Below are 16,962 nucleotides of genomic sequence, written 5' to 3' on the forward strand. Positions count from 1 at the left end.
ATCAAAGGTTGGTAAATAAAATTTTTAAGGATCTTATTGGTAAGACTATGGAAGTCTATGTTGATGACATGTTAGTCAAGAGTCTAGTAAAGACTGATCATATAACCCATTTGAGGGAAGCTTTTGAGGTCCTGAGGTACCACAAGATGATGTTGAATCCTACAAAGTGTGCTTTCGGAGTAGGATCTGGAAAATTTTTGGGATTGATGGTCTCCAAGAGAGGGATCGAGGCTAACCCTGATAAAATAAAGGCAATCCTGGACATGGAACCACCAAAAACTGTCAAGGATGTTCAGAAGCTCACAGGAAGGGTTGCTGCGCTGGGACGATTCATTTCCAAGTCAGGAGACAAGTGCCTATCATTCTTTAAGTCACTAAAAAATATTAAGGACTTTGTATGGAGTGAGGAGAACCATAAGGCTTTCGAAGAACTGAAGAAATATATGGCGCAGGCCCCGTTGTTGGCCAAGCCAGTTTTGAGTGAAGTTTTATTCTTGTAGTTGGCTGTTTCAGAGAGTGCCTTGAGCGCGGTATTGGTTAAGCAGGAACTGAAAGTCCAGAAACCCGTATACTATGTCAGCAAAATTCTGCATGGTGCTGAGTTGTTATTCAACTATTGAGAAATTTGCTCTAGCCTTGGTAATGGCTTCGAGAAAGCTACATCCTTACTTTCAGGCTTATCAGATTGAGGTGCTAACAAATCAGCCCCTGAGAAATATCATTCACAGTCCCAAGGCAAGTGGGAGATTGATTAAGTGGGCAATAGAGCTGGGAGAGTTCGATCTCAAGTATAAGCCACGAACGGCAATAAAAGCCCAGGCACTAGCTGGCTTCATGGTGGAATGTACCATACCCAACCAAGAAGTCGGGGGGCAGGAAGATACCATACCTCAAGATAAGGGAGTCAATAATGGGGATAAAGAGAAGGATGATAAGGAGAAAGAATATTGGGTTCTCTATTTTGATGGAGCATCAAAAACAAACTCCAGTGGAGCAGGATTAGTTTTACAAAGCCCTGACGGGTTCCTGATCAAGTATACAATGAAATTAGACTTCCCAACAACAAATAACAAGGCAGAATATGAAGCCCTGATAGCTGGCCTTGGCCTAGCTGGGACACTTAGAGTCAAAAACTTAAAAGTCCGCGGAGACTAGAAGCTGAGCATATCCCAGGTAAAGGGAGAATTTGAGGCAAGGGATGATACGATGGCTAAGTATGTCCGCCTAGTAAGGGCTGTGATGACCCAATTCAATGAATGCCATGTTGAGCACATTCCAAGGGAGGAAAATGCTAAGACAGATGCATTATCAAAGTTTGCTTCATCCAAGATAGAAGAAAGTTCAGGAAGTGTGTACTTCCGTGTTTTGAAGACACGAAGCATAGATGTTAAGCTTGTAGCTCCTATAGGCCTGGGGACGTCATGGATAGATCCTATTAAGGCCCACATTTAAACCGGTTGGTTGCCAAATGATGCAATTGAAGCACGGAAGTTAGCTGTTCGGGCACTAAGGTTCTCTTTGATAGATGGGATTCTGTACAAAAGATCTTTCGTGGTTCCTTACTTAAGGTGTCTCAGGCCCGATGAGGCACGCTTGGCTCTTGAAGAAGTGCATGAAGGTATTTGTGGGCAACACTTGGGGGGCAGGGCCTTGGCTCATAAGATAACCCGTTTAGGCTTCTATTGGCCAGAAATGATGGCTGATGCCAAAGAATATGTAAAGAAGTGTGATCGCTATCAGAAGCATGCACCTGTTGTTAGATGACCCCCCGAGATGCTGACCTCTATAAACTCGCCCATTTCTTTTGCTATGTGGGGAATGGATATTCTGGGGCCTTTCCCCATGGCCATGGCACAAAGGAAGTTCCTGATTGTAGCCATTGATTATTTCACCAAGTGGATTGAAGCCAAACCCTTGGCCAAGATCACAACTAAGCAGGTTGCACAATTCCTGTGGGAAAATGTTATGTGCCGGTATGGAATTCCCCGTATCCTAGTCACCGACAATGGAACACAATTCAACAACGAGGAATTCAAGAAGTATTGTGAAGAAAATGAAATTGAGTTACGGTTCACCTCTGTGGCTCACCCGCAAGCCAATGGGCAAGCGGAGGTAGCAAATCGGATAGTCTTGGATGGACTAAAGAAGAGGATCGAGAAGTCAAGAAATAATTGGGTGGATGAAATACTTCCAATATTATGGGCCTACAGGACTACCTGTAGAGTCACGACTGGAGCAACTCCCTTCATGTTGGCATATGGGGCAGAAGCAATAGTTCCCGTGGAGATATCACATTCCTCTCCAAGGATTCAGGCTTTCAATCCTGAGGAAAATGAGGAAGGACAAAGGTTGGCTCTGTACTTAATCGATGAAGTGTGAGATGAGGCACATGCAAAGATAGTAGAATATCAGAAAAAGGCTTCATTTTACTACAACCTAAGGGTTAAAGAAAGGTTTTTCAAACAAGGTGACCTAGTCTTGAGGAAGATAGAAGCTTCTGGTGTAGGACAGAAAGGGAAGCTTGCTCCAAATTGGGAAGGGCCGTATAAAGTCAAGAGCGTTCAAGGTAAAGGAACCTACAAGCTGGAGACAATGAATGGTTTTGAAGTCCCTAGAACTTGGCATGCACAATTCAGGTTTACTATGTGTAGGGCAACTGAATACGATTCTCATTTGTCAGGATGACAAGTAGGTTGAAAAGCACCTTGAAGCTTTTCTTGCGTAGGATTTTATATTCCAGTAGAATTTACATTGTCAAGTTATTATTGTTAAGGGTCGAACCCATACTATGTAAGGTTTTGGAAAACTACACTTCATATTAAAGAGTTTGAAATTATTTCAACCTATGGATGTTTAAGTTGTGATAATACCTTGTGTGGTTTTAACAAAAAATCATGCTTTGATCATTGAAAAAAGGAAGACTTCAAGGATTCTTTTATAAGAGTGCACATTGCACAATTCAAAGGGCCAATTAGTTCAAGTTTAAATGCATATTAAGTATTGCGAGTAAGAAAAGCAGAATATGAAATAACCCCAAAGGGTAACAAGTTCTGATATAAACGAAGTTCACATATTGTCTAATAAAGAAGAAATACATAAAAAAAACTTAGGCCTTGGAAGGCTGGGATTCCTCGGAACCCCTATCCGAAGTCTCCTCGGATGTCTCAGTCATCCCCTCGGATGTCTCAGTCGTCCCCTCGGAAGTCCCCGTAGAGGTTCCATCAGAACTGCCTTCGGGCGCTTTGGATGCTGCGGGAGATGCTGGTTGCTGAGGCGCTGCCCTTGGAGGCTCTTCCACCCTGACCTTCTTTGCAACGGGCTCAGACTCCTCTTCAGAAGAAGCTTCCTCTTCTCCGGAGCTGGACTCAAGCTCATTCCTCTTTTGGCCTTGGCTCCCCGATGGGCCGTCCTTGATTAGGCCAACGAGCTTGTCGGTAACACCCCCAAGTTCTGGAACTCGCATAGGGCAAGGAAAGGAGGACTGCTCGAGGATTTCTGGAAATTCATCCTGAATGGCCTCCACAGCAGCATCCCAGCCTTCCTTATAGCTAACTGGGTGTAGGAGGGCATCGTGCTCCACCATTAAGTCCTTAAACTTCTGAGTGTCCATCTAGCCGTCAAAGGCTTTATCCTTTTGAGCCTTCAGGTTAACGTTTTCGGCCCGGGCCGTTTCCAGGTCAGAAGTGGAAGAGGCAAGTTGGGCTTCAAGGGCCTCTATTCTTTGGTTGGCCTCCTCCAACTTCTTATTCGCGTCCTCCAGGCCAACCTTCCAAGCCTTGGCTTGGTGAATCGCCCCCTGAAAGTGGGCGTTCGCCTACAAGAAACACAGCAAAACTATGAGACTGGAAAATCGGAAAGGCAACTATGAAGGGCAAAGGAAAAAGACGTACCGTCGCCAAAGCCTGGGCTCCGAAAAGCTCGTTCCCCTCTAAGTCCTGTTGAAGGACAAAGTCTTGATAGTCCACCGGGGTGATGGAATGCTTAGACCATTCCTTGGCAAGCGTCGTGTTGCCAACAATTGAATCCTTGCCCCGGATTCCCCAAGCAGGTTGAAAATAAGCCCCTGGCATCTGTTTGGTGCGCAAAACTTGGTCGGGGCCTTCTTCGCCTGGTTCCATTGCTTGGAGTAGGAACTCCAGGAAGCGATCACCAAGGCGCGAGTCTTTAAAGACCTTTCCAGCACGCTTCATCCTGGTTGTCTCCAGGTCTTTAGGCTTGGTAGCCTCCTCAATTTTCTCAGCCACTGCATCAAATGAGATAAGTAAGCTGAGGAATCGGCAAAATAGAAAATGAAGGAAATAAAAAAGAGATATGTAAGGAAGGAAACTTACTTTTCTTAGGGACGGGAGATAGGCCGCATTCTACAAGATCCCAAGAATGGGAGGTTCCATTATCTTGCGTCAGGAGGTTGAAAGCTCTAGCCTCCTCCTCAGACAAAGTTATATCGTTTGGGCTCCCATCAACGGCAAGCCCAAAAGACTATCGAAATAGGGTGCCCCAATCACCACCCTCCCAAACGACGAACAAAAAATCTTTCTTCCACCCGAAGTTGTTGTCAGGGATGGACTTCCCGTTCACAATGTGAGGAATAGTAGGGCGCTGGTTTATAGAAACCCAACCCGGATTCTTATCAGGGCTGTTCTTGAACTGAAAAATCTTTCTGAAGACAGCGACAAAAGTGGGGACATTATGCTTGGCACATTGTGATAGATAGCACAGAATGAGCCTCCAAGAATTAGGAGGGAGTTGGAAAGGGCTGATGCCCACATCAGCTAGCAAAAGAGGAATGAACGGGTGAAAGGGGAGTCTGATACCTGCCCTTAGAGTATCCCTGTAGACGCATAATGCGTCCTTCTTCCACTGGCAGGCCCTATCGGCCGGACCTGCAAGAACCAGCTTGAAAGGTTCCTTGATTTTGAAACAGCTGCTCAACTTTTCCAGCTCTTTAGGATCCCGCAAGGCACTAATATGGTCGTGCGTGTCCAGATGCGCATCGGACGGGTATTCGTCCCCTCGGGTGTTGATCATGTCGATCAGGGAAGTGTACCTTGATCGAATAGGGAATTCATTGGACTTTCTAGCCACGTTCATCTTGGCCAAATGAGTCATTTTCTTATCAGCCATCTGAAAAAAGAGCACATAAAGAGATAATTTTAAAAGCGCACACTATGTAAAAATAAGCACAAGAAGTAAAGGGAGAAATTTTACCTGAAGAGATGCTCCTAAAAAGGCTTTGATACTCCGACTTACTGTTATTGCTCTAAGATTCTTAGTAGGAGAAGAAAGAAGAAGAACTTAGAAATGAGAAAGTGAGGAGCAGTAGACTCTCCTCACTCCTTTATATAGGTGGGAAAGTGAAGTTGAAGGGACAAAAGCCCAGTAAGGATAGAGGCCCAAAGAAAAAGCCCAAAAAAAGGAATATTCCAGAAATATTCCAAGGAATTCTAGAGAATTCTAAACAGGGTATTTTGGTATATTAAGCCCAGATCAATAAGAGGCCCAATAAGAGTTAGAAGGCCCAAATCAAATTAGGATTTTGGAAAATCCCAGTAAGAATTAAGAAGGCCCAAATCCAATTAGGATTTGGAAAAATACAATGCCCTAAATTGAAGCCCTAAAATATGTAAGGCCCAATAAAGAAGGCTAGGCCCAAACTGAGGCCCAGTAAAAAATGGATTAAATGGAAGTCCTATGTAATAACCCCAAAATTTTGAAATTTTTTGTAACCCTTATGAATAGTGCTTTTGCTGATATTGCTGAATAAGAAAACTTTTCATGCCACACTATGTAGGGGTTCTTTTATTGTTATTCTGAGATCGTATTAGTACTCTATATGATAAATAAGTGTATGTAATGATCGTTAGAATCCAAATTCGAACACTTTGATTTTTCCCGAAAATCCACCAGATACCGAAAGAATTGAGTATAAGGTAACAGGATAAAAATGATTTAAATTCAAGGATTATAAGAGAGGATCATAAAAGGAATATAATGTATTGAGAAAGGTTAAGGAAACCCAAGTAATAAGATCCCGGGTATGATCCCTCAAACGATAAACGAAAACGAAAGTTAAGCGAACCGTATAACAGATCAGCGGTCATTAGCCAAGTAATTAGAAGCTAATCAAAGAGGTTAGTGAGGATGATGTCATCAAACCAATAAGAAGAGGACAAGTGTGGGAGGATGACATAACAAGGTGACATAAGCATGACAAAAAGGAAGGGTGTTGTTGGTTGATTCTTGGCCATGCAAAAGTTACCATGGTTAAAAGTAATAAATCAAAACAAAACAAATCAATTAATCCAACCAACAATTCATTTCACCAAAACACAAAGTTGACTTCTCTTTTCTTCATCAAAGCTCTCGGCCTCTCTTTGTTTTCAAGAAGAAAAAAACCAAAATCTAAGATCCAAGCCTTGTTAATTAGTGATGTAATTATCTAATACTCCTTATGTATAGATATAGCTATCCTACAAGTTTGAGCTTCTAATTTATTCAAAATCTCTTCCTAAAAATCATGGAAGAAGAGGGTGAATAGTGTTTTTCAAGAACTTAAATTTTTGTTCTTGAGTTTTTGTTTAGATTAAGCTTGGATAAGGACTTTTAAGGGTGATTCCAAGCTAATTACTTGATTCTCCACTCTCCAAGGAAGGTATAACCCCTCCAAACCCTAACTTTACTTCAGTATTAGGTTTAGTTTTGTTGTTATGGTTCATGAGAAGCATTATTCTTGTAGACTTAGAGATTGGTTGGTTTTATTATGTTTTGGAGTTGTAAATCATGATGATTAGTTAATAAACTTAAGTAAACTCTTAGTTCATGATTGAGAAATGAGTATGAATTGGTAATATTGAGATGTTGGGGCTGTTGTAGTATGGTATGGATGGATTTTGGTTGTATGAATGAATTGTGATTGATTGGTGGTTGGTTTGGAGTAGAATAAAAATTGGTAATCGCGTAAACATAGACGTCGTAATGTCCGATTTACTTTAGACTGTTTTTTCTCTTAACATCAGGACCCGAGAACTCCCTGCAAAATTTTTACCATTGCCATGATTAGATAGTTCATGTTACGAGCTTTGTTTTGATATGTGGTTCGTTTGAATCCGATGTACGGTTTAGGAGAAACGACCGTTTTAAGTAACGGCGTTTCGCGAACGAACCATTACCCCTCGCCTTACTTTGAAACATAGGTTAAAGACCTTAAAGGACTAATTGGAGTATGAATCATTTATTTTAAGTGTAGTAGGAAGTTGGTAAGACACTCGCGAAAGAATCACCTTAAAACCCTTAATGGTTAATTTATTAAAAATGGTGAAGCCGAGGGTACTCGAGCGACTTAAGGGAATCGTTGAGCGCAAAGCGAGTGTTAGAGTCTAATTGGTTCAAGTATAGATTCATAAGCGACTTTGGTTTAATTCCAAATTATATGTTGTTTATAGGACACCAGACTCGTCCCAAGCCATTTGTCACCCCCAGTTGCTCAGGCAAGTTTTCTACCTGTTATACTGTTGTTGTGATGTAAATATATGTATATGCATTATCTTGTGATAAGTGCATGATTGTTATTAGCAAATTTTGCGATATATTGAAGCATGCTGATATGGTATATATATGCATGTCTGTTTCGTAATCTTGATATATATCTATTAATTCAAATGCTTATTAGTTGCATAATACCTATGCTAGAGATAAGTAGTAGTTGCGTATACCCTGAGTATAGGGGACCCAAAGGTGAACATTTTCTAAAACCGGGAGTCGATGTTCCCGAGTATATTATATATATATTTATATATATATATATTGATAAAGTTTTCAAAACTATTAATCGAATAAGGTTTATTCGATAACTTTATTTTATTTAATGAATATTACTTGAATATTCATTCGAGTACTTATGACTCAGTTTATATTATTTAATGAATAATACTTGAATATTCATTCGAGGACTTATGACTCAGTTATATTATTTAATAAATATTATTTGAATATTCATTTGAGGACCTATGACTCCGATTATTTACTAAATAATATTCTTTATTTTATTAAAGAATAATGTTTCGATAATCAAACTTATTTTCGATTATTCAAATAAAGATAGTACTTTCGTATAAGTATATCTTTGGTTATTTATTATTCATTTCAAGTATAAGTTTTAAAACTTTTACTTCAATTATTTTTATAAGGATTATCCTTATGGGAATATTATTTAAATGATAATATTCAGATATTTTCTAATATATCGGGACTGATTTACTTTATTAAATCAGCATTACTCCAAACACTCTTTAAAGTGTTTTCAAGTATTCAAAATGATTTTTAAAAGTTAGAGCGGATCCCAAAACTCATTTTTATATTTAAGATCTTCCTTTTAAAGGGGATTTAAATACTCGCTCAAAACCGGAGGGATCCGGCTCTGTGGTGTATTTTATATTCGCAACGAGGTTGCTGTTTTGGTAAATGAATTGATTACTTACCCAACGTTCGGGAAGTAAGTCCATCTATCGAGTCGGCATAAGCAATATGGGCTCAGTGGGCGTCCATGAAAGTGTAAGTGGCTCAGTGGGAGTCCATCAAATGCGTAAGTGGCTGAGTGGCAGTCCAGCATAAGGTCCTATTGCGACCAGGGTGATGACCAGTGGGGAATTCGTCCATCTACTAGTAGAAAAGGTTATTTATTGGTATCTTTGCCTGATCAGCAAGATATCGGGTTTATGCCACAATTCTTTTCCTTTCCAAAAATTCATTGGATGTTACAAACTCTGTTCATACTTTACATGACAGAGGTTTTCAGGAAATGTATAAAGAGATACATATGTGGATATATATATCGGGACTTAATGAAGTATCTCATAACTTCATTTCATTCAATAATATTTCAAAGATTTAATCTATTCAAATCTTGTCTTATAGTCTCATCTATGTGATGAACTGTTGAAAGCTCATTATACTTTGAACAGTGGTAGTTCAAGTAGCTTTATAAATGATATAAGTATAGTCAAGTATTTGGTAACTTCATCCCTTGTTTTTGCTTATATCCAGTAAGTAATTATCTTACACTTGATAAAGGATTTTAGTAAGTTATCCATTTAGATACTTGCATTATTGTTTACACTATATATTATCTTGCGAGCTGTAATGCTCACTCTTGCTTTATTTCTTCATCACACAACAACAGTTAGGAAAGATGGCCAGACTCAAGCAGACCCAGCGCAAGCGCGTGGGAAGCGTCCCGCGTCTTCCCGTTGATGTTGTAGCTGCGATTACTGCAGAGGTAGATCTATTGATAGAGCAGGCATTCTACTTTTGGGAACCAAATATTGTATAATTATAAGTTGTGGCAGATAATGGCAATTAACTATAAACTTATCAAGTAATCATTTTGGGTTGTAATAACTTTTAAATTGTGGATTCAAGGACTTGTACTTATTTCAATTTCATCTCTGAGACTATAACGGGTTGTGGTGTATGTTAGTGTGGGGTCATAGCATGAGGTTATTTATTATTAATTAAGTCAAGTGATATTGTGGAAAGAAAGACCGTGACGACCCGGATCCCCGCCCCCGAATCTGGGGGTGTTACAGAAATGGTATCAGAGCTAAGCGTTATAAACCTCAGAGATGATGCGACGATATAATAATAAACTCACAAAGATAATAAGATCTCTTGCCAAGTTCATGGTCGGACTACTTAAAGTAGCGCTGACAGTTAAAACCCTTACGGGAACCCTTATAAGTATCATGATAGTAACTTAGCTCGTTTAATATGTAGGCACATGAGATAGAGGACCCTGAGATGTTCGAGCGTGAGCATGATGAGGCACTGCTAGATGCCAAGGATCAGGAGGAGCCTGAGATGGAGGAGGATGAGGAGGACCCCTCAGAGGAGTCAGAGACAGAGGTTATTGCTATTTCCGATGAGGAGGACCCGGATGAGGTCCCAGTAGCTGAGGAGCATGTCGGAGCTATAGTGGAGTACACTGGTACCCCTTTACCCACACTCCCGGTGGTTAGAGCTCCTACCCCTCCACCCCTATCTTGGAGCCCCTATGATGACAGCTCAGAGACCCATACTCCCGAGCCTAGGCAGACCGAGGAGGCACCCCCAGCGGCTCCAGATTCACCACCTCTCGACCCTGCCCATAGGCAGTCTTTGTTAGCTCACGGCTATGTTCAGGATGTACTGAGGACCCGAGTGGCTGTTGCTGAGGCCCGGCTGGATGAGGTCAGGAGGGAGTTGGACGCGGAGAGGGCGGGTAGGCGTGCCCGAGCTTATGAGACTAGGGCTACTATACCCCGATCCTTGAGGAGGGAGCTGACGGGGATAGAGCTCACATCCCGAGCGAGACTCCGATCGCTCCAGGGGGACAGGCATGGTAGGATCTCCAGGCGGCAGGCCGACTATATCTTCCGTCGTGTGATGGAAAGGGTATGGGAGCTGACCGCTCCGGTGTGTGATTCAGGACTGACGATGGGATAGTCTAGTTGTCTAGTTAGTCGAGGCCTTAGTAAGAGCTAATTTTCCGGGATAGTTGACTTGTATATAACATCCCTTTTTCTGACTAGACAGATAGACTCTTGTGTATCACTTTTGGGCAGATGGCTGTAGCACTGTTGTACTTTTGACCAGATCAAACTATGTATTTCTCACATTATGTATATATTTGTTTCCTTTCAGTTCAGTTCCTTAGTGACGAGATCACTGTTTTTATTATTATTATTACTGTACTTCTTCTAGAACTGTCTTAATGTAATAGAATTGCGAGATACATTCTCCCCATTATAGAACTGTGCAAGGAACAATGTTGTGTATGATTGTGACCTAACGTTGAATTTTCCAATTTTTTTTTTATCAGTATCATGCCACCAAGCAAGATTGGAACTAGGGCGAACCCTGGATCTGAGGACCAGGGAAGCCATAACCAGGACGATAGGAACCGAGAACACAGTGAAGAGGAAGACGAGGATTATGTTGAACAGGATGACTCCCTGTATAAAGAGGAGGAGGAAACATATGATGTTGAGGGATTTGAGATAGAGGCTGAAGAAGGAGAAACTGCGGTTGAGCAACCAGTACCAAACCCAGGCATGGATCCCATGGGACAGTTCATGCAACTACTAAGGCAGAACTTGGAACGTCAACCCAACCCACCCCATTAAGGAAATAACAATGCTGTGGCAAACTCTTTCAGGGCTTTCAAGTCCCTTAAGCCCCCTGAGTTCCACGGATCAGCCGACCCAGTTGAGGCAAGGTCATGGTTAAAGGAAATGGAGAAATCCTTTGAGATTCTGAGTACCGATGAGGCACAGAAGACTGTATTTGCTACCTACCTTCTGAAAGGAGAGGCCAACTACTGGTGGGAGGCCAAGAAAAACATGGAGACAGATGCTATCATAACCTGGGAGAGGTTCAGTCAGTAGTTTTTGGGAAAGTATTTCCCGAGGTTTATGGAAAACCAGATGGAGCTCAAGTTCTTGGAGCTAAAGGAGAATAACTTATCTATAGCAGAGTACGAAGCAAAATTTACCGAGTTATCAAGGTTTGTGCCGGAGTTTGTGAGCACCGAGGAAAAGAAAGCTAGGAGGTTTCAGCAGGGACAGAAACCGTGGATTCAGGATAGGGTGGCAATCCTTGAGCTTACGGATTATGCCACTCTGGTGCAAAAGGCAACAATTGTAGAAGCCGGAAGTGAACAGATGTAGAAGGAAAGAGAGAATAAGGGAATAAAGAGGAAAAGTATGAGCATGGGTGGAGGTTCCGCAGGAGGGAGCTTCCCAACTAGATTTAATTGAGGAGCAGTGTCCCTACCGGGAAAGAACACTGGGTTTAAGCGGCCAATGAGTGTGAATGTGAGCCAGAGTGGCCAGAAGTCAAGAATGTCCTATTCCAACCAATCTCGACCCCCATTGCCAGCCTATAACACTTGTGGAAGGATGCATACTGGGGAGTGTAAAGGAAAGCCAGTAATCTGCTTTAAATGCGGTCGAGAGGGTCACTATTCAACTAAGTGCCCTTCATCAACCCCTGCTGTCATTCCAACCACCACTTGTCATCAGTGTGGACGCCCGGGTCATTGGAAGAGGGAATGCCCAATGAACAAACCAGCAGCTTCAGGAGCCAGCAGGGCTGCCTCCAATAAGCCACCTACTGCGAGGACTTTCAACATGACAGTCCAGGATGCTATGAAAGACTCAGATGTGATAGCAGGTACCCTTTCTCTAAATTCAGTCAGTGCAAACGTTTTATTTGATTCAGGAGCAACTAAATCTTTTATATCAAATGACTTTGCGCGTAAATTAAGACTTAAGGCTGAACCCTTGATAGAACCCTTACGAGTAGAAATAGCCAATCATAAAGTTATTCCTGTTAACCAGATTCGCCCCGCCTGTGAGTTAGGCATAGGGGAACAATCTTTTAGTGTTGATATGATTCCTTTTAAATTAGGGGAGTTTGAGGTAATTTTGGGAATGGACTGGCTATCTAGCAATGATGCTCAGATAGACTGTAAGGGGAAGAAAGTTAAGTTAAATATCCCAGGAAAGAAAGAAGTCATATTTAGAGGAAAGAGGCAGACGCAGAAATTTTTAACTATGGCCCAGGCCAAAAGGATGCTACGAAAAGGAAATGAGGCTTACCTAGCCTATGTGGTGGACACGCAGAAGGAGGTGCCCAACTTACAAGATATTCCGGTAGTCAATGAATTTGAAGATGTAATCCCACAAGACCTTCCGGGATTACCACCCGATAGAGTGATTGAATTTGCTATTGAGTTGGCCCCAGGGACGGCGCCAGTTTCAAAAGCACCTTACCGGTTAGCCCCATTAGAAATGAAGGAATTAGCTACCCAATTGCAGGAACTTTTGGATATGGGTATGATAAGATCCAGTGTGTCTCCGTGGGGAGCACCAGTGTTATTTGTTAAGAAGAAAGATGGGAGCATGAGGCTGTGCATCGACTATCGAGAGTTGAACAAGCTAACCATAAAGAACAGGTACCCGTTACCTAGAATAGACGATATGTTCAACCAGCTAAAGGATGTTGTTTATTTTTCCAAGATTGACCTGAGAACTGGATATCACCAACTAAAGATTAAACCCGAAGATATTCCCAAGACAGCGTTCCGTACCAGGTATGGGCACTATGAGTTCTTGGTAATGTCCTTTGGATTAACCAACGCCCCAGCGGCTTTCATGGATTTAATGAACAGAGTATTTAAAAAGTACTTGGACAAGTGTGTGATAGTTTTTATCGATGATATTTTAATCTACTCAAGGACTGAGGTAGAACATGCAGAGCATTTGAGGATAGCTCTAGGAATACTCAGAGGGGAGCAGTTATTTGCCAAATTCTCAAAGTGTGAATTCTGGCGGAATGTAGTACAGTTTTTAGGTCATGTGATCAATAAAGAAGGAGTATTGGTCGACCCCTCCAAGATAGAGGCGGTCTCAAATTGGGAAAGGCCAACCACACCCACAGAGGTAAGGAGTTTCATAGGATTGGCCGGCTACTATCGTAGATTTGTACAGGACTTTGCGAAGATCGCAGCCCCTCTGACACGACTTACTCGTAAGACAGAGAAGTTTGAATGGACGGAAAAATGCGAGAACAGTTTTCAGGAATTAAAGAAAAGGTTGGTAACGGCCCCGGTGTTGGCATTGCCAGACGGAAAATGAGATTTTGTGATATATAGTGACGTGTCGCACAAAGGATTAGGGTGTGTGCTTATGCAGCACGGTGAAGTGATTGCGTATGCGTCGAGACAACTGAAGGAATAGGAGATTATATATCCTACTCATGACCTTGAGCTCGCGGCAATAGTTTTTGCCCTAAAAATTTGGAGGCACTACTTGTATGGAGAGAAGTGCGAGATTTTCACAGACCATAAGAGCCTCAAGTACATATTTACGCAGAAAGAGCTCAACATGCGCCAGAGGAGATGGTTAGAGCTAATCAAGGACTATGATTGTGAGATTCTCTATCATCCGGGGAAAGCCAATGTGGTGGCTGATGCCCTTAGTAGAAAGGAAAGACTCAGAATGATAACAAATTCGGAAGAATTGATAAAGGATTTCGAGAAAATGGAAATAGAAGTAAAGGTAACCTGAACCGGAACTGAAAAACTGTTTGAGATCTCGATGCAGCCAGAGTTATTGGAAAAGATCAGATTGTGCCAAGAGAAAATAATGAATGAAGGCAGAGAGTCAATGACTGGAGAAGAGATCCATACTGAGAAAGATGATAAAGGGATAATGAGGTACTCCTACCGGATTTGGGTTTCGAACGTTCAAGAGCTTAAAGATGAGATTTTGGATGAAAGCCATAGTTCAAGGTATTCCATTCACCCGGGAAGCACCAAGATGTATAGGGATTTGAAGGAGTATTACTGGTGGCCCAACATGAAGAGGGACATAGCAGAATGGGTAAGCAAATGTTTGACTTGCCAAAGAGTAAAGGCAGAGCACCAGAGACCCAGTGGACTTTTACGACCCCTGGAGATTACCGAATGGAAATGGGAACAGATAGCCATGGATTTTGTTGTCGGTTTACCAAGGACGAAAGCCAACCATGATGCCATATGGGTGATTATAGACCGACTGACAAAGTCAGCTCATTTCATTCCTATCAATGAGAGATACACAGTCGATAGACTGGTGGACATTTACCTTAAGGAAATAGTAACGCGACATGGAGTCCCAGCGTCCATTGTCTCAGACCGAGACCCCAGGTTCAACTCCAGATTTTGGAGGAGCTTTCAAGAATGTGCGGGGACCAAGTTAAATATGAGTACCGCTTACCACCCCCAGATGAATGGGCAGAGTGAAAGGACCATCCAGACACTAGAGGATATGTTGAGAGTCTGTGCAATAGACTTTAAAGGAAGTTGGGATGATCACTTGCCGTTGATCGAGTTTTCTTATAACAATAGCTTTTATGCTAGCATCGGAATGCCGCCTTATGAGGCCCTGTACGGAAGAAGGTGTCGATCTCCCTTATATTGGGATGAAGTAGGAGAGTGGAAGATGCTCGGACCCGAAGTGGTCCAAAGGACCAAAGATATAGTGGATCTCATCTGAGGACGGCTGGTAGCAGCCCAAGACAGACAGAAGAAATATGCAGACCTAGCCCGAAAGGACAAGGAGTATGAAGTAAGGGACTTCGTACTACTAAAAGTATCCCCTTGGAAGGGGTTAATGAGGTTCGGAAAGAAAGGAAAACTAAGCCCAAGATACATTGGACCTTTTGAGATACTAAGACGGATTGGGAAGTTGGCTTACGAGCTAGCCTTACCCCCGAACCTACAACAAGTTCATAATGTGTTCCATGTGTCAATGCTAAGGAAGTATCATCGGGATGCTAGACACATAGTGGAGTACGAGCATGTGGATATGCAACCAGATCTGACTTACGTGGAGAAACCAGTAAAGATTATGGATAAGAAGGAGCAGGTGCTTAGGAACAAAGTGATCAAGCTAGTCAGAGTGCTATGGCAGAATCATAATGTGGAAGAATCAACTTGGGAACTAGAGAGCGCAATGCTAGAAAAGTACCCCCATTTGTTTTCTATTTGTTTCCGGGACGAAATCCTTTTAAGGAGGGGAGACTGTAATAACCCCAAAATTTTGAACTTTTTTGTAACCCTTATGAATAGTGTTTTTGCTAATATTGCTGAATAAGAAAACTTTTCATGCCACACTATGTAGGGGTTCTTTTATTGTTATTCTGAGATCGTATTAGTACTCTATATGATAAATAAGTGTATGTAAAGATCGTCAGAATCCAAATTCGAACACTTTGATTTTTCCCGAAAATCCACCAGATAGCGAAAGAATTGAGTATAAGGTAACAGGATAAAAAGGATTTAAATTCAAGGATTATAAGAGAGGATCATAAAAGGAATATAATGTATTGAGAAAGGTTAAGGAAACCCAAGTAATAAGATCCCGGGTATGATCCCTCATACGATAAACGAAAATAAAAGTTAAGCGAACCGTATAACAGATCAGCGGTCATTAGCCAAGTAATTAGAAGCTAATCAAAGAGGTTAGTGAGGATGATGTCATCAAACCAATAAGAAGAGGACAAGTGTGGGAGGATGACATAACAAGATGACATAAACATGACAAAAAGGAAGGGTGTTGTTGGTTGATTCTTGGCCATGCAAAAGTTACCATGGTTAAAAGTAATAAATCAAAACAAAACAAATCAACCAAGCCAACCAACAATTCATTTCACCAAAACACAAAGTTGACTTCTCTTTTCTTCATCAAAGCTCTCGGCCTCTCTTTGTTTTCAAGAAGAAAAAAACCAAAATCTAAGATCCAAGCCTTGTTAATTAGTGAGGTAATTATCTAATACTCCTTATGCATAGATATAGCTATCCTATAAGTTTGAGCTTCTAATTCATTCAAAATCTCTTCCTAAAAATCATGGAAGAAGAAAGTGAATAGTGTTTTTTAAGAACTTAAATTTTTGTTCTTGAGCTTTTGTTCAGATTAAGCTTGGATAAGGACTTTTAAGGGTGATTCCAAGCTAATTACTTGATTCTCCACTCTCCAAGGAAGGTATAACCCCTCCAAACCCTAACTTTACTTGAGTATTAGGTTTAGTTTTGTTGTTCTGGTTCATGAGAAGCATGATTCTTGTAGACTTAGAGATTGGTTGGTTTTATTATGTTTTGGAGTTGTAAATCTTGATGATTAGTTAATAAACTTAAGTAAACTCTTAGTTCATGATTGAGAAATGAGTATGAATTGGTAATATTGTGTTGTTGGGGCTGTTGTAGTATGGTATGGATGGATTTTGGTTGTATGAATGAATTGTGGTTGATTGGTGGTTGGTTTGGAGTAGAATAAAAATTGGTAATCGCGTAAACATAGTCGTCGTAATGTCTGATTTACTTTAGACTGTTTTTGCTCTTAATATCAGGACCCGAGAACTCCCTGTTAGATTTTGACCATTGCC

The sequence above is a fragment of the Apium graveolens genome, chromosome 1 (assembly GCF_009905375.1).
Source record: "Apium graveolens cultivar Ventura chromosome 1, ASM990537v1, whole genome shotgun sequence".
NCBI classification, from domain to species: domain Eukaryota; kingdom Viridiplantae; phylum Streptophyta; class Magnoliopsida; order Apiales; family Apiaceae; genus Apium; species Apium graveolens.